Source organism: Pleurodeles waltl, chromosome 10 (assembly GCF_031143425.1).
Source record: "Pleurodeles waltl isolate 20211129_DDA chromosome 10, aPleWal1.hap1.20221129, whole genome shotgun sequence".
In the NCBI taxonomy this organism is placed as follows: domain Eukaryota; kingdom Metazoa; phylum Chordata; class Amphibia; order Caudata; family Salamandridae; genus Pleurodeles; species Pleurodeles waltl.
The window spans coordinates 471,014,927-471,041,996 of record NC_090449.1 but is presented as its reverse complement, the minus strand read 5'-3'; positions in this window follow the sequence as shown (position 1 = coordinate 471,041,996).

The following is a 27,070-nucleotide window of genomic DNA, read 5'->3' as shown; positions in this document are numbered from 1 at the left end:
CCAGTATGGCTGCTGGCGGCTCTCCGTCCGAAAAAGGACGGAGGGCTGCCAGCAGTCATAATACGCTGCACGGAAAACCGCCTGCACTGGCGGTCTTCAGCACGGCGGTTCCTCAGCAGTCTTTAAAAAAGACCGTTGAGGTCGTAATGAGGGACCATGTGCTAAAATGGAGAGGGCATCATCGGGGCTCTGACAGAAGCAGACAGCCTGCTCTTGGCCAGGTCTTCGCCGAGGGGCACATACAGTTGCATCCCACACACATCCTACTCCATGCAGATAGAATGCCCTTTAAGGACACTGAAGTCAGTGGGCCCTGCTTCCTACTGGAGACATTAATCAGAGGAGGAGTGGTCCCAAAAGTATTCTCACCCCTCCAGCCACCAGCATAATCTTTTTCACATCCAGTGCTACAGGGACAGAATGCACCTTAAGAGATCCACAGTCATTGCCCCCCTCAGAGACAGAGAACAGGGGCATTGTGTCACAAAAAATGTCCATCCCTTCACCTACCAGTGTGCTCCTTTTTGCATCCCCTTAAACCCCAAAAATGTTAAATTACCTTCCCAACCACAATTTTATAAACAATAAAAATATATCTTTATTTATATCAAGCTGAAAACAATAATAACAATTTTACATATAAATTCAGAATGTTAAAAAAAGAAATATAAAGTATAATAATTCAGAAATAAAATGCCAATAACACAAGATAATTATATAACACACCCTACCATAAAATAAAAAAGAGCTACACAACAACAGATAGTACAAAAAAAACACACTCAACTATATGGTGCCCATACAAATGAAACACAACCCCTATAAAGCATATAAAATAACATGTGCTAATGCAAACACATAAAATAAATATTTGAAAACAATAATTCCACCCAACATTTAAATAAATAATCAAAATAATTAGTAACTACAATTTAGTAGAAGTCCTTCATGTAAACATAAAACCAAAACGGGGGCGGCCGGGTGCAGAGTGCAAACAGGCGTCGGGTTTGCAATAGGATTCAATGGGAAACCCAGGGGTCTCTTCAGCAAAGCAGGCAGGCAGGCAAGGGGGGGGGCTCCTCGGGGAAGCCACCACCTGGGCAAGGGAGAGGGCCATCTGGGGGTCGCTTCTGCACTGGAGGTCGGATCCTTCAGTTCCTGGGGGCTGCGGGTGCAGAGTCTTTACCAGACGTCGGGTTCTTTGAAGCATGCAGTCGCAGTCAGGGGGAGCCTCTGGATTCCCTCTGCAGGTGTCGCTGTGGGGGTTTAGGGGGGTCAACTCTGGCTACTCACCGGCTCGCAGTCGCCGGGGAGTCCTCCTTGTAGTGTTGTTTCTCCACAAGTCGAGCCGGGGGCGTCGGGTGCAGAGTGCAAAGTCTCACGCTTCCGGCGGGAAACGTGTGTTCTTTCAAAGTTGCTTCTTTGTTGCAAAGATGTTTCTTATTTGGAGCAGAGCTGCTGTCCTCTGGAGTTCTTGGTCCTTTTAGATGCAGGGTAGTCCTCTGAGGCTTCAGAGGTCGCTGGACCCTGTGGAACGCGATGCTGTTGCAGGTTTTCTTGAAGTGGGGAGACAGGCCGGAAGAGCTGGGGCCAAAGCAGTTGGTGTCTCCGTCTTCTCTGCAGGGCTTTCAGGTCAGCAGTCCTTCTTCATCTTAGGTTGCAGGAATCTAGTTACCTAGGTTCTGGGAGCCCCTAAATCCTCAATTTAGGGGTGTGTTTAGGTCTGGGGGGTTAGTAGCCAATGGCTACTAGCCCTGAGGGTGGCTACACCCTCTTGGTGCCTCCTCCCTGAAGGGAGGGGGGCACATCCCTAATCCTATTGGGGGAATCCTCCATCTGCAAGATGGAAGATTTCTAAAAGTCTGAGTCACCTCAGCTCAGGACACCTTAGGGGCTGTCCTGACTGGCCAGTGACTCCTCCTTGTTTTTCTAATTATCTCCTCCGGCCTTGCCACCAAAAGTGGGGCCGTGGCCGGAAGGGGCAGGCAACTCCACTAGCTGGAGTGCCCTGGGGTGCTGTAACAAAGGGGGTGAGCCTTTGAGGCTCACCGCCAGGTGTTACAGTGCCTGCAGGGGGAGGTGAGAAGCACCTCCACCTAGTACAGGCTTTGTTACTAGCCACAGAGTGACAAGGGCACTCTCCCCATATGGCCAGCAACGTCTGGTGTGTAGCAGGCTGCTAAAACTAGTCAGCCCACACTGGCATCAGTGTGCATTTATTGTGCTGAGAAGTTTGATACCAAACTTCCCAGTTTTCAGTGTAGCCATTATGGTGCTGTGGAGTTTGTGTATGACAGACTCCCAGACCATATACTCTTATGGCTACCCTGCACTTACAATGTCTAAGGTTTTGCTTAGACACTGTAGGGGCATAGTGCTCATGCACTTATGCCCTCACCTATGGTATAGTGCACCCTGCCTTAGGGCTTTAAGTCCTGCTAGAGGGGGGACTTATCTATGCCATAGGCAGTGTGAGGTTGGTATGACACCCTGAGGGAAGTGCCATGTCGACTTAGTCATTTTCTCCCCACCAGCACACACAAGCTGGCAAGCAGTGTGTCTGTGCTGAGTGAGGGGTCTCCAGGGTGGCATAAGACATGCTGCAGCCCTTAGAGACCTTTCCTGGCATCAGGGCCCTTGGTACCAGGGGTACCAGTTACAAGGGACTTACCTGGATGCCAGGGTGTGCCAATTGTGGAAACAAAGGTACAGGTTAGGGAAAGAACACTGGTGCTGGGGCCTGGTTAGCAGGCCTCAGCACACTTTCAAATCATAACTTGGCATCAGCAAAGGCAAAAAGTCAGGGGGTAACCATGCCAAGGAGGCATTTCCTTACAATAACATACACACCTAACAGACATGCATAGCAAACACTATGCAATTAGGGTTGTGCCATGCACAATACAAAACTACAAAAAAGCCATACACCAACAAACTCAAATTGTAAAACAATATACAAACATGAAACACAGAAACTAACTAACAATCTGCCTTCCAGAAACATAAGTACCTTATAAGTTAGTTAGAAATGTTTTTACCTGCACCAGAGAACCACAAGAAAGAACTTCTCCTGAACTACAAAAAAAGAAGAAAAGACTACAAAATAAGCAATCGGTTAAAATAAATGGTAGAAAATTTAAATAAAAAAAAAAACTTTCTTTACATGAGAACAATTAGATAAAACAAATATTAACACTGTATAATATGGTTACAAAATGCAAACAAATTTTTAAAATGTGAAACAAAACACCAAAAATATATGGAAGTGCTGAGAACATTAGTGTAAATATAATAAAATGGGCTATTTAAAAAAAATCCTAACAATTAAATATGTTGCATGTATATCATAACAATTTTTAAAAACATTACTAATATAATGATAGGAAGGATGTATGACATATGTTACAACAATTATAAATATATATATAACTTTAACAATAACTATATAGTTTATAAATGATAAAATAAAATAATCTGTGCCCTACATTATTAATAAAGTAAATGTAAAATAACAACATAAATAGCGAAAACATTCTATTAATTAGTGTTTGTATTTGGAAGTATTACACTAACTACTCCTATTACAAACGTAAGGCTTTTTTTAGAGTCTGGTGCATGGGTTTCTCCGTCAAAACGTGTCAGGTAGCCCATCTGCCAAATTACAAGTGCAATAGGCTATAATGCACCAGTGATACAGTAGACAAGATATCTGACACATTTAGAACAGAGTATCCCATCCACTGAAACCTATATAGGGCCCTGAGTCACATTTACTATTTTGACACCAAACTTAGCCACAGGGAGCAAAGTGTTGGAGTTTGGAGGGTGTCTAATTTACTTGTTCAAATAGGAACAAAACCACAATGGTTAAAGAATTGTACTTTGTGGAGTTCACATTTATCATTCCCACTCAAACGTAACCAAATTTGGAAAAGGAAAGTGTTAGACCCTGCAGATGGAGTTTTATCCCACCCAACTTAACCACCCTGTGGAAAGTGTTGCACTTTTGGGTGTCACACTTACTATTCCCATTACACACTTAGCCACATTTTGAAAGTGTCATACTTTGGGGTATCAGATTTTCTATTTCCCCTCTGAATCTAACTAAATTCAGGTAAGGAGTGAACTCCAGTAACATCACAGTTACTATTCCCATTTCAAACATAGCCCCATTGAGGAAAGTATTGGACTTTGGGGGTGTCAAATTTGGACTCTTGTGGTGTATGATTTAATATTTCCACTCCAAACTTAAGTATACCAGTAAAGTATGTGACACAAAGGAGTCAGATTTACTATTACCACTTCAAACTTAACCACGTAGTTGAAAGTGTGGACTTTGAGCAGTGTCAGATTTACTATTTACACTCCAAACTTAGCAACACTGGGCAAAGTGTTGGACTTTGGTGGGCTTGGTTACACTATTGCAAGCCCAAACTTAATAATATTAAAGAAATAGATAAAATATTTGGAGTATAAGCTGGCGATTAACATTCCATATTTTAAAATATCATTACAAATAATATGATTAATATATCAATATTCAAAATAATTATTAGACACCAAATCAAATAAAACATAAAAAACTTTAAATATCTTTCAATAGAATTTCATAAATTAGGTAAACATTACCTTGAAGTAATTAACCATATTGAACGTCTTCAAAAATACAAGATACAGTATAAACTACCTAGAAGAACAAACAAACTGGGGGGTGGGGCCAACCATGATGGCCGATCGGGCGTGAGCTTCGACGGCTCCGTCAAAAAAACCCTCAGGCCATGAGTGAAGGAGCGTCGAGGCGGAACACCATGACACCCCTGGCCTGGTAGAGCTGCAGTGTGTCCCAGGAGGGGGGATGACCCGCCGGAGACGGGCCCCCTAAGCGGCGAGGGATGTGGAGCAGGAACCCCTGCCTGGGTGATCGGCCTGCCTCGTGGTGTGGGCCCAGAGATGCTGATAGAAAAACAGAGCGGGTGACGCTGGGGGCTGGAGCACCGTGAAAGAACTGGGAGCTGCCGGCGCCACGAGGCAGAGAGGGAGCTGGCCCCCACCTGGTGAACAAGGAGCTGCTGCGGGCTCCGTTGAGATGGGAGCCCGTGTGGGGAAGAGAGAGGAGCTGAGCACCCGGAGATGGCTTTGGGTGGCTGACCTGCGAGGGAGCTGGCGAGACCTTGGAGAGGAGTGGTGCCTGTTCCCCCCCCTCGTTGCGTGTGCATAGGCCTGGTGGGAGCCCCTTAATGAGCTGAGACACCCCTGCAGGTGGCAGCGTGTGTCTCTCAGCGAGCAGTCCCCAGGGGGAGCATATGCCTCGGCAGAAGGTGCAGGCCAACAGGGTCTCCAACTATTTTGCACCAGTTGGAGCGGGAAGCGTAGGTTTGTCGCAAGAGGGAGAGATGACACTCATGAAGGAGGACCACCTGTCTTCCCTTCCCATCTTCAAGGCCGAACTCCGAGAGGAACTTACGGCCGACATTAAGGCGACGTTGGAAGTGTTCCAGGTGGACATTAATGGGAAATTGTGTTCACTTCAGGCAGATGTGGACTCGGTTGGAGCCCGCACTCTAGATCTGGAAACGCAGACCTGCAGCAGAAGGTTGCCCCGGTGGAAAGTGGATCACGAGTATTACGAGTATTACAACGCAACTCCACCTCGCCACGCTCAAGTGCGAAGATCTCGAAAATCGTGCACGCAGGGACAACATCAGAGTGAGGGGTCTAGAGGAGGGCTTCGAGGGGGCAGACTTGGAGGCCTTTGTGGTTGGCCTTTTCTCCACCATCTTGGGAGAGGATCAGCCGGAGGTTCAAGTGGAAAGGGTGCACCATGTGGGCAACCGGGCCACAGGCAAAGGGAGAAGGCGTAGAGACATATTGGTAAAGTTGAGCTCGTTTAAGGTCAAGGAACACATTGGCTCGACGGCAGCAGTTCCGCCCTGTGACGGAAGCCTTAAGAACGAAAAACATAAGGTAACATTGGACATTTCTCTTTGGTCTGGCTTTCGAACTCCATAACAAGGCGTGCCACTTCTCGGCCATCGACGAGGCGTGGCTGCGTTGGGCCTACAGTCGGACGGTGCGGGTGAAGACTTCGCCGCCAGTGGAGCAGTGCATGGAGGGGACACCCCTTCTGCTTCGGTGGAGCAATGGAGACAACAGAGGAGGGGGAGGAAGACTCTCAGGAAGGGACATTTTCTGACTGTCTGGCTCCTGCAATGGTTCTGGAGAGGTGCTGGGAGGCCTTTGATGAGGCCCCAGGCAGGGGTCTTATTGGAGATAGGGTGGCAGAAGAGAGTCTACTCCACATGAGGGTCAGTCGGACTTTGAGGAGCCCGACATTAACTTGCCCGCTGGTGGCCTGATCTGGCGTTACCCCGCTCTTGTTGCCTCCGAAAGATCCGGGGGTGTTCCTCTGTTCTTGCTGGCTTGGGAATGATGAATGGTCTGGGGGGGGGGGGAGGCGGTGTCATACCCCATCCACACAATGAAGAAAGCAAGGAAGTTTGCCATTCTGTGTTTTCTTGTTCATGTGTTTGTTTCTCATAGGAGATGTTTTTTCTGTTTGGTCTTTGTTCATTATCTCTTTTTGTCGCAAGAGAGCCTTTTGGGGGCCTGGGGAACACGTGGGGTGCTGGGTGGGAGAGGGTGTGGGGCGGGGAGCGGGAAACCAGGGATGCTGTAGAACGCTTAGTGAAGAACATTGTTTTGCTGTGGTGTAATGTTGGAAGTGCTGTCATGGAATGTTAAGGAGTTGAACTATCCCAATAAGAGGTCGCAGCTGAGGAAGTATTTCGATGATCACCATTATGATATTGTGGCCTTACAGGAAACGCATCTGAAGAGGGGGGAGGGACACCACCTGCACCACAAACAGTACCCCCAAATATTTTCGGCATCTGCACCAATGAAACATTGTGGGGTGGCCCTCTTGTTCCACAGGTCGATTCACTTTCGGGGAGTGGGATCCAAGCAGGATAAGGAGGGCAGATACTTAATGGTCAAGGGCAGCCTGGGGGGGGGAGACAGTGTACGGTAGCCACTCTGTACGCACCTAACAGTGGTCAGACCCAATTTCTTCTGCACTTCCTAGGAGAGCTGGAGGGTTATGCAGAGGGTGAGATAATTTTATTGGGTGATTTCAATCTGGTTTGGGATTCAGCGCTAGACACGACACACCCACAGAGATCACAGACAAGAGCTTTTGACAGATCAGTGAAGTCTGCCTTCCGCCGCTTGGGGCTCTTTGATTCCTGGCGTGCCCTCAAACACACGGAGAGGGATTACACCTTCCTTTCTCACTCTCACCGATCCTACTCAAGGATAGACTATATATTTTTGAGCAGGCTGCTGCGACAGACTCTGCGATTTGTGGGCATCCAGCCGATTATTATATCAGACCATGCCCCTGTGGAGGTTACCCTGGAGTGGTCCCTAGTGCGCTCTACTGCCAGGTGCTGGTACTTTCCTAATGTCCTGATCCGTGACTCAGCCTCTCGTAACGATCTGCGGAAAGCTATCAGAGAGTATTTCCAACATAATAGTGTGGGGGACAGCGCCCCCCCTGTTCTGTGGGATGCCTTTAAGGCAATCATCAGGGGTACATGCATCTCCCTGGCGTCCGCGCTAATTCGGTTAAAGTCTAAAGACCAGCACCTCTTGGAAAACAAAATTAAAGTAGCTGAACGGGTCCAGAAGTTCTTCCCGACCTAGCAGGCCCAGAGGAGGGTAGTCGCCATTAAATGTAAACTACAATCCATCTATACGAATAGGGCGGAAATGGCACTGTTGAGGCTTCAGAAAATTCATTACAAAAAGGGCAATAAGAAAGGCATACCACTGGCGACACAACTACGAATCAAACAAGCTAAGGACTATATAGGGCAGGTAAACGATGAGCTTGGGGAACATTTCACTGAGGAGGAGAAGGCATTGGCATTCAGAAGGTTCTACGCCTGTCTCTATCAATCAGATCAACCTCCTGCCCAATCTCTGGAAAGATATTTACAAAATTCCCAGCTTCCACAGGTCTGCAGGGAGACAAATGAAATGCTGGAGGCACCGTTTACAGTAGATGAGGTTCAGGCAGCTATTGACGCACTCCCCCTGCACAAGGCTCCCGGCCCAATGGGTTTACAGCCCACTTTTACAAGTCCTTTAGTGCGGAGCTGTTAGAACATCTTACTGCACTGTTTAATTATGTAAGAGGAGAGGGGGTGGTGTCCCCTCTATGGGAGAGGCTCTGGTCACACCTATTCCCAAGGCGGGGAAAGACCCTCAGCTCTGTGCCTCTTATAGGCCTATTGCCCTACTTAACTTCAATGCCAAATTATACTCTAAAATTCTGGCGAGGAGACTGGAGGATGCTATGCTGAAGTTGATTCACCCGGATCAATCGGGCTTTATCAAGTGCCGCCAAACTCATGATGATTTGCAATGTGTCATTCATTTGATTAAAAAGGTGTGTAAGAAACGGGTCCCCGTGGTTTTGTTGGCGCTCAATGCTGAAAAAACATTCGATAGGGTGGAGTGGTAATTCCTGGTGGCTACAATGCAGCGATTTGGTTTCAGGGAACAATTTATAACAACGGTGATGAGCAATTATTGATGCCCCAGGACCTGTATTCTGGTGAACGGTGTGTCCTCTGATTTTTTGGATTTGTCGCGGGTTACGAGGCAGGGATGTCCTCTTTCCCCGCTGCTCTTTGTGCTCAGTGTTGAACCCCTGGCAGCGCGCATAAGCACATGCCCTGACTTCCCTGGCATTAAGTTTGGTGGCAACTACCATAAAATCTCCCTGTTGGTTGACGACATTTTACTGTTCGTCACTGATCCCCGCCCGTCTCCTCTGGCAATTCAGGAAGATTTTATACTTTTTTACCAGGTGGCAGGCTTTAAAGTAAACACGGGGAAATCATTTCTCCTTAATCTGACGGCACCCGCCGCTGCAATGGCCCGGATAGCTTCCTTGCCTCTATTTATTTGAGCTAAAAACAGAAATCACATATCTGGGCGTTAGGCTGGTCCCTAGGGTGTCTGATCTGTTCCGAGCCAACTACCCACCCCTGCTGAAATCATTGCGAGAGAACTTGAAGAGGTGGTCATCGCTCTGGCTTTCTTGGCTGGGGCGTATCAATAACATCAAGATGACTGTGCTTCCTCGCTTCCTCTATCTCTTTCACAGCCTACCCGTCGACATCCCGTCAGATTTGTTTGCGGAGGCCCGGGCGATGTGCACAAGGTTTATTTGGCAGGGGATAAGGGCTAGATTGGGTTACCCCATGCCGACATCTCGGCAGCACATCCTGTCGGGCCTTCGCGTCCCAGAGCCAAAGCATGAAATGCAGGGGGATCGCGCCATTCTGTAGCTGGCATTGAGAGCTGCGAAGACCACTTTAGCGTCCTTCTGGAAGAAGGTGGCCCTGTGGTTCACGAGGTTATGGTGGGGCCTCGCCATGGAGCATCTGGCTGACAAAATGGACGCCTCACGCAGTGGTTTTGACTTTATCTGGGACCCCCTGGTCAGGGTTCTCTCACAGGGCCTTCCCCTTACAGCATAAAGTCCACGTCTTCGGGTGCTGCACCTTTTCCATGTATAGGAGCCAACTGCAGGGGGTAGTTGAGTGTGATTCGGGCTGTTCCTTCGGGCTCGGGAAGGGGGCTCTGAGCTCCATGTCCTCTTAATTTGCTTCAGACACATCAAAGGGATAGGACACTTGTGTTGTAAGGTTTAGTTATTTGTTTGTTCAGATGCCGGAGGTGGATGGCTGTGTTCACCATTTGTAGGGTGAAAGCGATGTCCTAAGCATCAGCTTCTCTCTGATATTTGTTAAGCCTGCCTGGAATGGGAGGGACAGGGAGAATGGCTCACATCATGGTGGGTAGCCTGAAGTCTTATGTACACAGGCATGTTCATTTTATTGTACTGAAATATTATTAAAAACTATTTTACAAAAGAATAAGCAAACTCTCGAAAGTAAAATTAATTGTTTTCTATGCCAATTATTAAAAAACAATACAATTTCATTTTTATGAAAACATTTGTAAATGAATTATTATCCATATAAAACATACAAAAATTTAATTTATAACAATTAGCTATAATAAATGTTAACTAATGCAAAGTTTTAACATTATTGCTGTATTAACCGAAAAAATAATAATGAGCTGACAATCCTGACAAATCATAAAATAAAAATGTGAATAAACTATTACATGACATATTATACAATTAATTAATTAAGCAATTTACTTTTATTTTATTCAAATGCTAAACTTAATATATCACCAAAAGCACTTCGTACCAAAAACCTCAAAAAAAACAAATGTACATGAAGATAATAATATTTAAAATAAATATATATTTCTTTTTTCAGTAATATTAGGAGATTATTTATGTCATTTTAATAAATATCAATTAATCTGTAAAATATTACGAAATTAGCAAAATTTACTTTTTTTAAACCTCTTACCACCCTCCTCCCTTCCAAATCCTACAACCTGATCTTAAAATGTTATCATTAGAAAACTAAAATTAAATCCACAAGAACAAACAATAAAATAGAAATAAATAAACAAAAAATTAAAGCACAATATACATTAAAGAAATAGAGTTGTTTTGCTTGATCCTAGATGTTTTTTCAGGCAGTGAGCACATAACCTTTTTAATGTATTTAAGTGCATTTCTAGTGCTGAGCGTATTACTATGATTCTGTCCTGGTAAGTCAGCAGTGATTGAACAATTTTTAAAGTTTTAGGTGGTAATTAGTGGTAATTAGTGGGAGATAACACTGGTTAAGGCATGCACTAACATACAAGATTTGAAGTAAGCTAGTAGGGTACTAATGCTTTCGTGAGTGTTATTGAAGCTAAACGTGAGTGCAGGCTGAATAGCTGGTTTAATTATCTTTAGAGCTAAAGCAGAGTCAATGAGTAATAGTATTGTTTTTAAGTCTGGCGTCAGTAAAGACCCTTTGATTTGACTAAAAAGATATGTGTATTATACTTACTTATCAGGGCTTTAAGCTAGTCCTTACTTTCCCATTACAGCATACAGCATGTGGGAGGGGGTCAGCTCACTTCAGCCACTGGCTAACTTCAGTGTGAGTGATGGCATTCTGACCTTTCACAAGGAACACATCCACACACAATGTAATTCACTTAAGTACCAGGAACTCACTATTAACTACAAGGGTGATTTGTGATTTTTAAACAAAAAAACATTTTTGCTTTTAACCAATGTTATTTTTTAGATTGATGAGGGCCCAGCACCTTTCCCAATAAAACAGACTTGCTAAAAACATGGCAAACAAACCAAGCTTTGAAAAAAAGCCTAAATGTTTGGCAGTCAATGTCAGGCGTTTCTAATGTTTGTTTCTTCATTAAAGCTCAGTCAGCTTTTATCCGTCTGATTTTGTGCAAGCAGAAAGGCGGTATTCAACATCTTTTAATCCCTTCCTGGGAGCTTTGTGAGATGAAAATGTATCAGTGTTTTGATTCTCTATGTATTAGGTTAGTTGGTATGGGTAGGTTATGATGTGGTTGTACTTGGACAGTGAAAAGGAACTGTTAGAGACAGACACCATTTGGTATTCGAAAGGGGCACTGTGCATATTGAGAACTTTGCTTTCCAAAGACCACCATTGAGTACAAAGGAGACACATCATTTATTGGAAGCCTCAGACACCCTGACCACCCTCCCCGTTTTAGAAGGAGGAGATGATCAAGGATGTTGAAAAGGGCTAGCATGTCAAGCAACTTGGGAGGGACAGAATTTCCTTTGTCCAAAATCTCATGGAAGCACAACTTGACATCCAAGATGGTGGTTTCAAAGTGCTTAATCAGGTGAAACCAGACCACCATTTCCCCATTTTTTTTTTAGATTCCTGAAAGTACTAGAGTTTGATGGCTGCTGCCTTCTCTATACCTTTTAACAGAAGGCGCATATTGGAAATGGTCTTATACGTTGTTTTGGTCCTTTGCATCAAAGAATATTTTTTTGAAAGAGAGGGATCAAAGCTTGTTTAATTTTGGCTGGTATACATTCTGTTGTAACTCGTAAACTCTGTAAAGGAAGGGCACATTTTTCTCTATTTTATTTAACAAATGTTAAAGGAAATCGGTCACTTTTAGAGGTGGTTGGATTAATTCTGCCTAGAATTTTATTATATTTCAGCTTCACTTCCTCTTTGCAATCAGTGTCAGGAGTTGGACCTTCTGGCCCTCCTCTTCAGTGTCTCTCTGATGAGTGTATCATTGAGTAAACATTGGATGTGGATATTAGTTGAGATCATTCATCCGATTCCATTCTCTCTGTATTCTATCCTCTAAGGTAGTTTTATGAAGTCGAGTCAAGTGGTAATGTGTTGACCACCCACTTAGGTATCAAGGCAAACTAGGCCATGGCAAAAAGTTCCATCCTGGCATGACTGTAGTGCAACCTAGAAAACACAAGTGTTCAACCTAGTTCCAAAAAGAGAGAGACTATTCACATTGTGAAGTTCAGAGACAGATCATTTCACCACTTGTTCCCCATTTCCTAGCTGGTGTCTCCCAAATGAGGTTTGCTTAATTGTGGGTCTTCCAAATGACCTAAGCCTAAGTTTATTCCTGTGATCTTCTAGACAAACCGAGCCATCAATATCACTCAGAGCGTTTCTCCTTCCTAGGAGAGTTTAAGTGTGGCACTAACCAGATTCCAATCACCATGAGAGAGGGTGAACATTTTGACCAGCGAGCATGGACCAAACAGCAGCAGCTTCGTAAGCTAGTAATCAGAGCGAGCTAGATACTATATTCTCATGTCAGAATGCCCCAAGAGAGAATCAGTTCATTCTTAGTAACAGCTACAAAATCTCCAGACAGAAGAAGCAGCTGATGAGCCTTACTGGCATGTAAATGGAGGCGTACCTCCAGGGCATTAAACAAAGGGTAAATCCTGCTATGCTTCTATATACATGGTCAACATTGCTGAGGAGTGTGGAAACCCTTGAGGTACTCCAGAAAGTGACTGCACTATTGGAGCAGACAAACCATCCATGAGCCTAGTTGTGATGCGGTTCTCTACAAGGATATTTAAAACCGTTGAAGTGAAAGAGGAGAGGTGCACATAATAAGCTGCAGAAGAATAATCAAGGTACTGTGTCCTATTGAATCAAAGCTTCTAGAAGTACTAGAAATACTGCTGAACCTGGTCTCCGGCCGCAGCACTTTCAGATTCCCAAAAGAGCCACCTCTATTCTAAGATGTGGCCAAAAGCTGGGCTTCAAATCACCCATAAGATGTTGTACAGACATTCAGTAAACTTCTTGGTGGCACTTTCTTGCAAATTTGGGTCAAAAAGGATACTGGCAATGGGTCTGTGTATTATGGGCTCAGGCAGGTCAAGTGTTTTTGTTTTGTTTGTTTTTAAAGCGGGTTAACCTAAGCATGTTTGAAGTAGTCAGGTACCCTTCTTGCAGGCAAGGAAGTACTTATCGTCTCTGTGATTGCTGGAGTCAAAGTTATTGAATATTAATGGCAATGGGTTCTTCAGTGTCATTTACTTCATTCACTTAGACATGAAAAAGTAGTCCACGACTTTTGACAGCACTCTTGGTAGTTGTGCTTTTCATTTATTAACTTCTTTCTCACCTACTCCGACTATCCCATGACGAGACTGTGCTGCGAGGTTATCCAGTGAGGTAGAAACAAAAGGGGACACTTGACAGCATTACACCCTCTCAAAGCACTTCCTCAAGGAAATAAGCATTTTTTTCAATCATCAATCAAATGTGGGAGTGAAAAGCTTGACATACAGTGAGATTCAGGCCTCAAATCTGGTTTTCATCAGATGTCACATTTAATATACCACAGCTCTCTTGAAGGCACATCCATTTCAAGCCGTATGTCTCGGAAACAATTTCTGCTTTTCACTAAGTAATGTAGTAGATTTAAGTTGCGCACTCTCCAGTTACAGTTGAAAGCCAGGGATTGTCTGTGGGAAATGTGGGATAGGCCCAAGACCACAAGATGTCACGGCTCATAATTGTAAATCCACTTAAACGCACTTCTAGAGAATAATAAATTTCCCGTGTTTATCACTCCACCTCTTGTTATTTTTGTAAAATATGCATTATACTTCCAATTTTCCTGGCTGCGCGACAGAAGTGATTTAACAGATCGTAATGTACTTTCCTGTTGTTTTGGCGTTTCCCAAGAAAATCTAACAGCTAGTTTGCAGATTTGCAGATAACTGAAATCAATACAATAAACCTCACTTACCAGGGCAAAATTGTGTCAGCCGTAATCCTGGCGCCAATGTGTCCTTTTTTTTTTTGCTTACTAGGGCAATTTTCTCTCTGGGTCACTGCACGTTTTAGGACCGCGAAGGGTCACAGCCTGGTTCTGATAAGATATATTTACAGCTTGTTTCACAAGAAGCAGCGGAGGTCTGAGGTCAGGTCGGAGGGTATAGCACAACAGCTGTTTCAGATGCATAGACACATAGATAAAGGAATGGTGCATGAATAAAGTACTTTTTTTTTTCTCAAAACATAATAACTGGGCTGTTGGTTGACTGATTATTGGTCTGAGCTCTTGCACCCCTCCCCCAACAGCCCCCCCCCCCCCGCACACGCACCCTCCCTGCCATGTCTTTGATCGCTAACCTGAAAGTCAGGGGCGGAAATGGCGTACTTTGCCCAATTTGCAGAGCCACAGTAGAACAAAGCGCAGGATACCAGTGACACTCGACCCCAACCATCACATGTGTACCCTATATCTCCACCAACTGAGTCTCACACTTGCTCTACCAATTCTTTACTTTTTACTCCAGGAATTTCATCAATTCAGTCAGGTCTGCTAACTGTTTTTTGCTAAATGCACACAAGCGTTTGCAGAGAAATCAGCGCAACCTCGTTGTTTTTCAGTCTATCAGACAGATTTAGCTGATCCTCTCTGATTAGGCACATTGGGCCAGATGTACGAAAAAGGCAATTTGCGACTTGCAAATTGCGAGTCCCTGCGACTCGCAATTTGCAAGTCGCAAATTGCTATACAGTACGGTGTCTCAGACACCGACTGCAACTCGCAATGGGGTCGCAAATGACCCACCTCATGAATATTCATGCCCGGACCATCGTGGGCCTCAGGACAGTCGGTTCCCCTTGCCCAGCCACAGCCCAACACCGAGCTTACACCCTCTGGTAACACCAGCACAGCACTCACCCAGCGGGCCCATACCTCCCTACCCAGGACAGGTCAATCAGCGGTGTGTCCACCACTACAGGGCTCCCAGGCTAACCCAACACCCCAACAACAGGGACCTGGGGGCAGTGGTAGTGGGCACACGGTCCAGGGGACGGAGGCACAGGAACATAGGGGAACTGGGAGGGCTGCTGTGCGACAGAGGGAGGACAGGCCAAGGGAACCTACTCTCAACGAGGCCTTCTCCTCCATCATGGGAGCATGCCACCACTCTCAGGAGACGATGGCAACGGTCCTGGACAAGTTGCAGGAGACCCTGCGTCTGCAGGAGGAGCAGTATTTGGGGTTCAGGGAGGAGCTCAGGACCATCGTCTCCGCCCTGGGCACCATCGTAGGGGTGCTGACGGACATACAGAAGACCTTGAGGGACACTGTGGCACTCCAAGGGGCCCCTGACACTAGCCAGGATGAAGAAATGCCCACCACCTCCGCCGGCGCTAGTGGACAGGACGCCCCGCCACAGGACCAACACACCAGCACCCCACCCCCTGCAGATGGAGAACCACCACGAAAGCGGTCCCTGAGATCCAGGAACAGGACAGAGCAAGATGGCAAGACCCCCACCAGGAAATAAGACTACCCTGATTGTCCCCCCACTGTCCCACTTTGTTACCCTGTCCACATTGGAACAGCCCCAGCTCCACTTTCAATGGCCAGATGTGCAATGTACCTGTGAGACTAATAGACTGGACTCTGCCATGGACATTCTTCCACCATGACCTCTCCCCATTTCACAACCCCCCTACATTGTTATGCACTTCAATAAACACCCTTGAAACCTTAATAATATTGGAGTCAGTCAATGATTGTGAACTTTGTATTGTCAATTACAGTGTTAAAAAAGGTTACCCATTGGAAGGCCAACATACCAATGTCACACATCACAAGCCTTTCAAGGGTGCAAGCTGTTGACACGTAGGTTACCACATTACTGAAACTTAAATGGAAGGGGACAACTCAGTTAACAAATAGGGAGTGAAATGTAGGTACAGGATAGAGGTAGACGTGTGAAATGTAATATTATGTGAAACATGAAATTGTACTCACCTGTGTCTCACTGAAAATATTGCTGTATGACTGACTCCCTGTTGTCGTTTTCATCTTCATCAGCTTCCTCCTCATCACTGTCCACAGGCTCCACAGGCTCACCCGCTGCAACAGCACCGTCATCTGGATCATCCTCCTGCAGAAAAGGCACCTGGCGTCGCAATGCCAAGTTATGGAGCATGGAGCAGGCGATGATGATGTCGCACACCTTCTTCTGTGAGTAGAATAGGGACCCACCTGTCCTATGGAGGCACCTGAACCTGGCCTTAAGAAGGCCGAAGGTCCGCTCAATAACCCTCCTAGTCTACCCATGGGCCTCATTGTACCGTTCCTCTGCCCTGGTCCTGGGATTCCTCACTGGGGTCAGTAGCCAGGACAGGTTGGGGTAACCAGAGTCCCCCAATAGCCATACACAGTGCCTCTGGAGTTCACCCATCATATCAGGGATGCTGCTATTCCGCAGGATGTAGGCGTCATGCACTGAGCCAGGAAACATTGCATTTACCTGCGAGATGTACTGGTCTGCCAAACAGACCATCTGGGCATTCATCGAATGATAACTCTTCCTGTTCCTGTACACCTGTTCATTCCTGCGGGGGGGACCAGAGCTACATGGGTCCCATCAATGGCATCTATGACGTTGGGGATATGTCCAAGGGCATAGAAGTCACTTTTCACTGTAGGCAAATCCGCAACCTCAGGGAAAATGATGTATCTCCTTACGTGTTTCAGCAGGGCAGACAACACTCTGGACAAGACATTGGAAAACATAGGCTGGGACATCCCTGATGCCATGGCCACTGTTGTCTGAAAAGACCCACTTGCAAGGAAATGGAGCACTGACAGCACCTGCACGTCAGGGGGGATTCCAGTCGGATGGCGGATTGGTGACATCAGGTCTGGCTCCAACTGGGTACATAGTTCCTGGATTGTGGCACGGTCAAACCGGTAGGTCACAATGACATGTCGCTCTTCCATTGTCAACAGGTCCACCAGCGGTCGGTACACCGGCGGATTCCGCCATCTTCCAATATGTCCCAACTGACGGTGCCTAAGAAGGACAACAGCGAAGAAACTGTCAGCATTCCTCCAGGTATGTACCCACAGTCACACACAAGACTACAACAGACAATTAACCCATCCGGGAAAGGTTTTGAGTGTAGGCCTCGGTATGTGTGACGCAGTGGTAATTGAAGCCATGTGGGCCCCTGAAATGGCTGCTGCCTGACCTCTAAACTGGGACAATGGAATTGTGGGGTAACTTCGCTGGCGTTGGACACCGTCGCGGTAGGCGGTCGTAGAGCACAGCGCAATGCTGCATTGGTTAACATTGGACCCTATGGGTCCCAGGAGCCAATGAACAGGTGCGCTGGGGGTGATGATGCACACCGCCGCGGACGTCACCGCCGCAGACGTCACCACCATTTTCTATCTGTTCAATCACTAGATACCTGACCTTCGACAGGAGAGGACCTACATTGCTAGTGCTGCTGTGACCTCGGTCTGGAAGCGACGAAGGCTGCTGCGTCTGGGGAAAGGGCCCCTGCCTTCACTGCACAGGAGTTGGAGAAACTTGTGGATGGGGTCCTCCCCCAGTATACGCTACTCTACGGTCCTCCAGACCAACAGGTTAGTACACAGGGAGCACATTGTATGGGCTAGGCCTGGGTGGAGAGGGCTGGGTGGATGAGGGAAGGGGGCAGAGTACATAGAACAGTCATGCATGGGGATGAATGGGACACAGGGATAGAGTTGGGAGGGGGTCAATTACAACGACGGTGCTGTAGGTAATGACTGTTCCTCTTTCCTTGTGCATGTCATGTAGGTCAGCGCCCACCAGAAGAGGGACATTTAGCGTGCCATCGCCAAGGAAGTCCGGACCCTGGGGGCCCACCAGAGACGGGGCACCCACTGCCGTGAGAGATGGGAGGACATTCGCCGCTGCAGCAAGAAGACGGCGGAGGCTCAGCTGGGGATGGCATCCCAATGTGGGTGGGGTGCTCGTCGCACCATGACCCCCCTGATGTTCCGGATCCTGGCGGTGGCCTACCCGGAGTTGGATGGGCGCTTAAGGACATCACAGCAGACACAAGGGGGTGAGTTCAACCTCATCCTATGGATTTTGCGTGCAGTGGAGCTGTCTGGGTGAGAGTGGTGGGCTGTGGGTGTCCCTAGGCCAGGGCGAGTTAGGTAGGCAAGGCCCCTCCGTTATGTAGGCCATGTGGCACTCTACCCCAGCTCAAAAAAAGCCAAATTGATGTATAGTTGCCCCTTTGCCATCCATGTGGGCAGATTTCTACCATTGCCATGTAGGCCATATCCCAGAAATTGCATGTGCAGAGGACAGGAGCACAGCGTAATGCAGGGGGCTGCTGCGTTTGTCTTGTCCGCCAACGGTAGCGGTATGCCATGCACTAAAACTCTCTTTCTTCTGTCTCCACCCTTTTTCTGCTCTCCCTGTCCTTCTGTACATCAGCATCAACAGGCGGAGGTACAGTGGCACCGGAGCACGAGGGAGCTGCATCCCACATGGCCATGGAGGGCCACACCGCAGACTCTGAATTCACCAGTGGGACGGAGGGCAAGGGGAGCTTCACGTCGGCCACAGGATCACCAAACAGCGACACGGACTCGTCCGCCGATGGGAGCTCCCCTGTGGTGGTGGCACCATCTGTGCGCCCCACTTCTACAGGTACAGCCGCCACCTCCCCTACCAGCACCGCCCTCCCAGCAGCCCCTCAGAGTTCGCCCCGTGCCCGCTCACCCAGGAGGGTGGGCATCACCTTCGCCCCAGGCACCTCAGGCCCTGCCCCAGTCACCCCTGCTGCCCTCAGTGAGGAGGCCATTGACCTCCTCAGTTCACTCACTGTTGGGCAGTCTACCATTGTGAATGCCATCCAGGGTGTAGAACGAGAGTTGAAACACAGTAATGCATTCCTGGAAGGCATTCATTCTGGTCAGGCTGTCCTTCAGCGAACCCTGCAATCTCTGGCCTCAGCACTGATGGCAGCCATTGTCCCTGTGTCCAGCCTCCCCCCTCCAACTTCCTCCACCCAGACCCAATCCCCTGTACTCCAGCCCATCCCAAGCACACCTACAGACCAGCATGCACACAAGTCAACACACACAAGTAGCTCAAGCAAACATAGGCACCACACACACCACAGGCAGTCACACAAGCATCAGACCCATACAGATACAGCAACATCCACTGTCTCCACTGTGTCCCCCTCCTCCTCTTCTCCCTCCTCCCTTCCAGTGTCGTCTACACACACACCTGCATGCAACACATCTACAGGCACTAAGACTCGCACCAGGACACCCAGCAGCACAAGCCGCTCACCTGCACTCACCACCTCCACTGCCATATACTCGTCCCCTGTGTCCTCTCCCAGTGTGTCTGTGAAACCCCCTCCCAAAGTACACAAACGCCGGCAATCACTCACCAACATCCATCCACCTCACGACAGCCTCCAGTACCTGCACCTGCACCCAAAACAGCTAAAGTGACACCTCCTACAACCACCTCCTCTTCCTCCACTCCCAGACCCCCTCCAGCTACCCATCCCAGTGTACGTCAGAAACTGTCCCTATGTCAAATTGACCTTTTTGCCCCCACCCCTCCTCCAATTCATCAGTCCCGTCGTAGCACCTCAGCCAAAAAGCCTCCAGTACCAGTGGTGCGTGTTCCAGGTTTTTGGAGTGCCCCGTCCACCAGGGCAGGCAGTAGGACCCGGAGCCAAGGCACTGTCAGCCCACCCCCTGTAAAGGCTCTGAAATTGGAGAGTAGATGACGGGACCGTGTCAAGTCTCCTGGTGGGACAAAAAGTGAAATGGGATCCAAGGCGATTGGTGAGTCATATGTAACTCCAAAGAAGGTGGGGAAGGTCCCGAGGAAGTCTCCCCAACCTGTTGTGAGTGTCACGGCGGAGAAGTGCGCCATCATTTCCGGCGGTCCAGACACAACCACCAGCACCGTCGTTATTGGTCAGGAGACCACCGCCAGAGTCACAGCCCAGGAGGGCCCAAGTATCGTTACTGGTCAGGAGACCACCGCCACCGCCGGAGTCACAGCCCAGGAGGGCTCAAGTATCGTTACTGGTCAGGAAACCACCGCCACCGCCGGAGTCACAGCCCAGGAGGGCCCAAGTATCGTTACTGGTCCAGAGACCACCGCCAGAGTCATAGCCCAGGAGGGCTCAAGTATCGTTACTGGTCAGGAGACCACCGCCAAAGTCATAGCCAAGGAGGGCTCAAGTATCGTTACTGGTCAGGAGACCACAGCCACTGCCGAAGTCACAGCCCAGGAGGGCCCAAGTATCGTTACTGGTCCAGAGACCACCGCCAGAGTCATAGCCCAGGAGGGCCCAAGTATCGTTACTGGTCCAGAGACCACCAGCAGAGTCATAGCCCAGGAGGGCCCAAGTATCGTTACTGGTCCAGAGACCACCGCCAGAGTCGTAGCCCAGGAGGGCTCAAGTATCGTTACTGGTCAGGAGACCACCGCCGGAGTCACAGCCCAGGAGGGCCCAAGTATCATTACTGGTCCAGAGACCACCACCAGAGTCATAGCCCAGGAGGGCTCAAGTATCGTTACTGGTCAGGAGACCATCGCCACCACCGGAGTCACAGCCCAGGAGGGCTCAAGTATCGTTACTGGTCAGGACACCACCGCCACCGCCGGAGTCACAGCCCAGGAGGGTCCAGAATCCCACAGCCCGCTGGGCAATGATGGAACGTCAAGCCACACACCAACGTCCAGTGTGGAGTTCGTCATGCCACACACCAATGTCCATTGTGGAGATCGTCATGCCACACACCAATGTCCATTGTGGAGATCGTCATGCCACAGATCGTCATGCCACACACCAATGTCCATTGCGGAGATCGTCATGCCACACACCAATGTCCATTGTGGAGATTGTCGTGCCACACACCAATATCCGTACCAGAACCGCCATGGCAAAGCACCGCTGAACAGGGCAAAGACCGCCATGGTGAAGACCGCTGAACAAGGCCAAGACCGCCATGGTGAAGACCGCTGAACAGGGCAAAGACCGCCGTGGTGAAGACCACTGAACAAGGCCAAGACCGCCATGGCAAAGCACCGCTGAACAGGCCAAAGACTGCCATGATGAAGACCGCTGAACGAGGCCAAGACTGCCATGGCAAAGCACCGCTGAACAGGCCAAAGACTGCCATGGTGAAGACCACTGAACAGGGCAAAGACCGTGTGGGTATGAATAGTCCGGCACATCAGGCATCGTTCTCCCATGTGCAGCTGGGACTGTGACAGGACATGTACTTTTACGGGGAGACTCATCCAGTCTGGGCCCCAGTCCCACCCAGTACCAGTAGAGAACTGCATCTACTTGTGAAGATGTGTCTTTGCACTCCCCAGGATGGCACAGTGGGCAAGCCACCCACTGTAGAGACTTGAGAGACTGTGGCTTTGCACTCCCCAGGATGGCACAGTGGGCAAGCCACCCACTGTAGAGACTTGAGAGACTGTGGCTTTGCAATCCCCAGGATACATCAATGGGCATGGAGCCCCGTCGTGGATCTGGCTTCGCATTCATCTGGCTGAGGTGCCCCCCCTTCCCTTCCCCCTGAGGTGCCTGTATTGTTTCTATCTGATGCCCCAGCAGTGTTCTCTCGGATTTTGGTCAGGTATCTATTGTGGGCCTCGCCCATGCATTTTTGGACTGTTGGTGCACGGACATTGTTGTGTACATATCTGCACTACTTCTTGTATTGTACATTTATTTTTGACAGATTTCGTGATATATATCAGTATATTTTTTCATGAGTAGTATATTGCCACAATACAAAGTTTGACCGCAATTCGCTTTGTGTATTCATTCTTCCGGGGGGATTGTGGGTTGTTACTGTGATTTTTGTGACTGCATTGGTGTGTATGTTGTGATATGCAAGGGTGGGGGTGGGGGTGTTTGGTGGGTGTCCCCCTAACTTTTGCCTCCCCCCTCCACCATGTCGTAGGTGCAGTACTCACCGGTATCTTCTGCTCCTACGTCGCTGTTGGTCGTAGATGAGCAGGAATGCAAGGGCTGGGAGTATTTGTAGTTCCGGCTCCATGGTGTCCTCGTTCCTCGTGGGATGTGTTCAGGTGAGCGTTTTCCCATAGCAAAAGCTGTTTCCGCCGTGTTTTTATCCACGGTGAATCCGCCCCGGAAAAGGTGGCGGATTGGTGTGTTGTGATAGTGTGGGCGGTACATTGTCTCCCGCCTGTCTGTTGGCAGTGTCCGCCGCGCTGTTTGTCTGTACCGCCGTGGTGGGCTGTGTGTTAAAGTGGCTGTCTTAGTTGGCGGTTTCCGCCAGGGTCGTAATTCCCTTTTTTGGTCCGCCGGCCTGTTTGCGGTATTACCGCAGCTTTAACACCGTCCGCCAGGGTTGTAATGACCACCTATGTGATCCCCCTTTCTCCTGGCCCCTGCTTGATATATGAGCACAAAAAGTGCCATGAAGAAGCAGAGGTGAATGAAATTCCTTTTTTGGACAGTTTTGTGCAGATTTGTATAAAGTCACCAAAGTTACTAGCAAAACCTTTTTTTGTGGAAACTCTGTCCTTCTATGACTACACAGTGGTGACCGCCATTGTGTAACATATATTCATAATCCAACCCCGTTTTTGTACAAATATGAAATGTATTAAAATATATTTTTTCCATAACTTTTGTTTGACTTTGAAAATAAAATGTGCGACTCTATATATGGTACCTGTGAATGCAAGTAATCTACGAGTGAAACTTCTTTAATTTAAAGACAAAAATTAAAAATAGAAAAGTACATGATTGCGGACAGACTACGTCAGAATTTATTTGCACATTTGATTTCCTAATCGTTTACCAGTGGAAACACTCAGGGACCTATTTACAAACTGCATTTTGAGGTACATTTAGTAGTGTTGTTTTTAGTAGATAGTAAGGAAGAGGCTCAAATTGCAGGTTTTGTTCAAGGTGAGGTGAGGAGCAGGGCCTGATAATTTGTCTGTCCTTCTTTAGTATTGCAGGAAGGATAACAACCTGGTGCAGCGATCTCACACATTATTATGCTTTTGTTTACCCCTACTTCGAGTCAGCCTCACTGCTACCTACTGTGAGAAAAATTACCTTGCACATAGGCTGTGTCTGACGAGTGGCCAGAATATAGCAGCTGAAAGAGAAACAAACAAAACCAGTTCTGAAACCTCAGACATTGGACATACAATTGGATGAGCAATACCCAGACGTTGACTGCCCTTGGGAGTAGGGCCTGAGCTGACCAGTATTATAAGGGGTCTCCTGGTGTCCCATCATGACCTATGCAGTAGACCACATACAGGAATTAAATCTGAGAAGTAACCGCATGGTGCCAGGTATCTCTGCAATGCCCAAAAGCCTGGTGTTGCACGACTCCAAGCAAAGTCAATGAAAGAGCTGCCATCTCTGCTGAATTGGACACCTTGATGCCACACCTGCCAGATGAGTACCCCATGTAAACCCATCCCAGATGCTGCAGTAGCCCACAACGATCGCCCATCAGATCTCGGCAAGGATCCTGCATCTGCCAAGAAAAGTGCCACTGAGCAGGCCTTCCATGGCGCTTATCTGCTGAGGCCTGATTCCTGAGTAATGCCATTTATGTATGGAGTGGCTCCTGGAAACATAGGCTAGGATGACACTGGGAAAGCCCACTCAACAGCAACAATTGAGCAGGTAATAGAGCCCCACATATGAGAGACTGAGCTAGATGTCCAGACTGTGTTCAGTAGCAAGAGCATTTACTGTTACTTAACCAATCTAATTGTGGGAACTAGCTGTAGAACTGAATTATGAAATACTCTGCATGAGCTGAGACCTAGTGAACTTCACCTCTGCCTAATGTAAGGCTATTTCTATGCTTGGATAGAAATCCCATATACAGTAGAGAGGGGAACATCCGGAAGAATGACTCTGGAACAACGGCCTACGTTGTTAACGCAAGTGAAACTATGCTTGCATTGACAACGACTCGATTTTTCCATGCCTTAACCACACATGTGCTGAACAACGCACATGTGTGGTTAAGACAGAGAAAACGGGATAGAGCATCGGGAGAGGACGCGGTCAGGTAAGTGGGGCTGGGGCAGGGTTGGGTGTAGTTTTTATGGGTGGGGTGTGGATTAAAGGCATGGGGAGGGGGAGGTTGGGGTATTTTTTTTGTTTTTTTAGGGGCGGGTGGGGGGATCAGAGCAGTTCTGTTTTTAGGGGCAGGGATGGGGAGGCTGCTGGAAATGCTGACGCAGACCAGGAGGGTAGGGTAGAACGTAAAACTGTTCTGGTGTCACAGGGCAGCTGGTGTTGTCAGAATGTAAACTAGAGGACAATGCCCAGTCTCAGGTCATTGGCTCAAGCAGCATTTACCATTGACAACAGTTGCCACTACTACCTGTGCTGTGTGTGCTGGTCAATTAGATCATGGTAGTTAGGTGCCCATGGCACAAACACACTCAAAATGAGGGTTCAGTATGACTATGTGATCAGTCCCCATCAATCCCTATCCAAGTGCAACTCCTGTCAACTGCTCATGTCCATGGACTCAATAACCATCAGGCACTGTCACATACATGATGTACACAGCAGTAATCTCATACCCATGATGCCCATTCCTGGGTTTACCCCTGTGCCTGTGTCACAATAGCTGCAATGCCACCATGCTAGATCTCAGGTGTCATAGTGCTAAGACCACTGCATTGAGGAAACTGAACTCTGCCAGGCCCACCAGTGCAATGCAATGTACCACACATATGCAAATATCAACATGAGAAACTACCAATGGTGACACCTGTATCGTTTCATGGAAATGCCATACATGGTATGGTGCTAGGTCTCAGCACCGCATAGGTGTATGTGAAAAATGATAGACTGGGACAGGGCCATATTGTTATGTGTGGTGCTGTGACATCAGCACACCAACATTCATTGCAAGGCCTCACCATGCCAATGGAAGCAGATGGAGGGTTGATGAGGACAAGAAGGTGGCAGAACCCACACCTAGAAGATGTGATGCAGACCATTGCCCAAACTGCCCACACTACATGTGACATGCAGGTGGGGCACAGGGCTGAGAGACTGCAAACATTAATGACAGGAACAATGCATGGGAACCAAGATGACAATGTATCACCAATAGGACGTCAGTGACGTCACATTACAACTGGCACAACACAGACACACTAATTGTACAATATCTCTTTGCGTAGGACAATGATTCTCCTGTGGATCTGTCTGTCCTGGGCTACCCTGATGACCTGGATGACTAGCTGACAACCATCAGTCAGGAAACCCTCTAAGATATCCTGGGAACCCTCCAGACACCACCTCCAGTCGCAAGGAGGAGCATACATGTAGCAGCCATCCCAGAGGAACCACCTACCACCCTAATAGTATGACCTACCAGCTCAAACACAGCTGAGGACTCTGATGACACAGGGACCCCCTTTGAGAGGACAGTAGTGGGAGTACAGCGGGAGCTGGCCAAGGAGGCACGGGTGGGGATGCAAACTATGGCAGCCAGCCTTGAGGGGATGCGCATGTGCATGATGACGTCCGCAGAACAGTCAGCAGCCATACAAGTCACACAATCCCTACTGCAAGGAGTCCAACATTGTGTGAGGGACGTCACCACTGCTGTGAGGGAGTTGCCACAACACCTGCCCTCCCATTCTTGCAGCTGCATGCATGACAACAAGCTGGACTCCATGCACCGGGAACTGGCCTCCCTCAGGGCAGACATGGCTGCCTACCACAGGGATGTTGCTGCCATACTCAATAATCAGCAGCTCCTCCTTGCTGCACTGATGCCATATGTAGTTCCACAGATTGCAGCTGCCGGGAATTTGGTGTCTACTTCTCCAACCAGTGAAGTGTGTGTTGCCCCCTCAAACCCACCAGCACCACCATCAAGGGCAGAGGAGACGACACACACTAGAGGGTGAAGATGTGGAACAGATCATCTTCACCTGTAGGAGTACCCAGTAGCACCAGCCCATGCCACATGGGCACTGATTTTCCTTTGTCCTGTGCTTGACAGCATGCCAGTGTTGCTACAGTTGGTGACATGCACTCTTCACTGACACACTGTTAACCTTACCACTATGGACTGCAATTGTCTCTCACTACTCAATTGGCAATTCATGTTCCTCTGCACTGAACAACACTTTATCTCAGCATGTCAAATGACATGTCCCTCAACCTTGCACTTGTGTTGTGTCACAATAGAATGCTTTACACTAATGGGGTCATAGACCTGGACTATGTAAATATTGCACTACAGCACTTTAAAATAAACAGCACCTACACACCCACTTTGCCTCTGTGTAATGTGAGAGATCTAGTTTGCTGGAGATTTGTGATGCATGTAACATGTCTGTGGTCACAGAGTATCAATATCAGAGTGCCGAAACAATGTGGGCAGATATCTACGCACAAGGGCCCTGATTTTTATTTTTCTGCACTGAATTCGTGTAATTTTTGAAGCAAAAGCAGCACAAACTTACAATATGCCATTGTATATTGCAAGTTTGCGCTGCTTTTGTATAAAAAAAATAGGAAAATGCAGGGCAAGATGAAAGTCAGTGCTGGCCACATCCCCTACAACAAGTTATTGTGTATGTGACACTTGCTTTAAAACATACATGCCTCACCCACAACATACAGCAGGAATTGCTGTGTAAGAGTGTTTGGCCAATTACGTCAGCTGGGAGTACAAGTAAAACACATCAGCGTGAAATTTGTGTACTTGACCT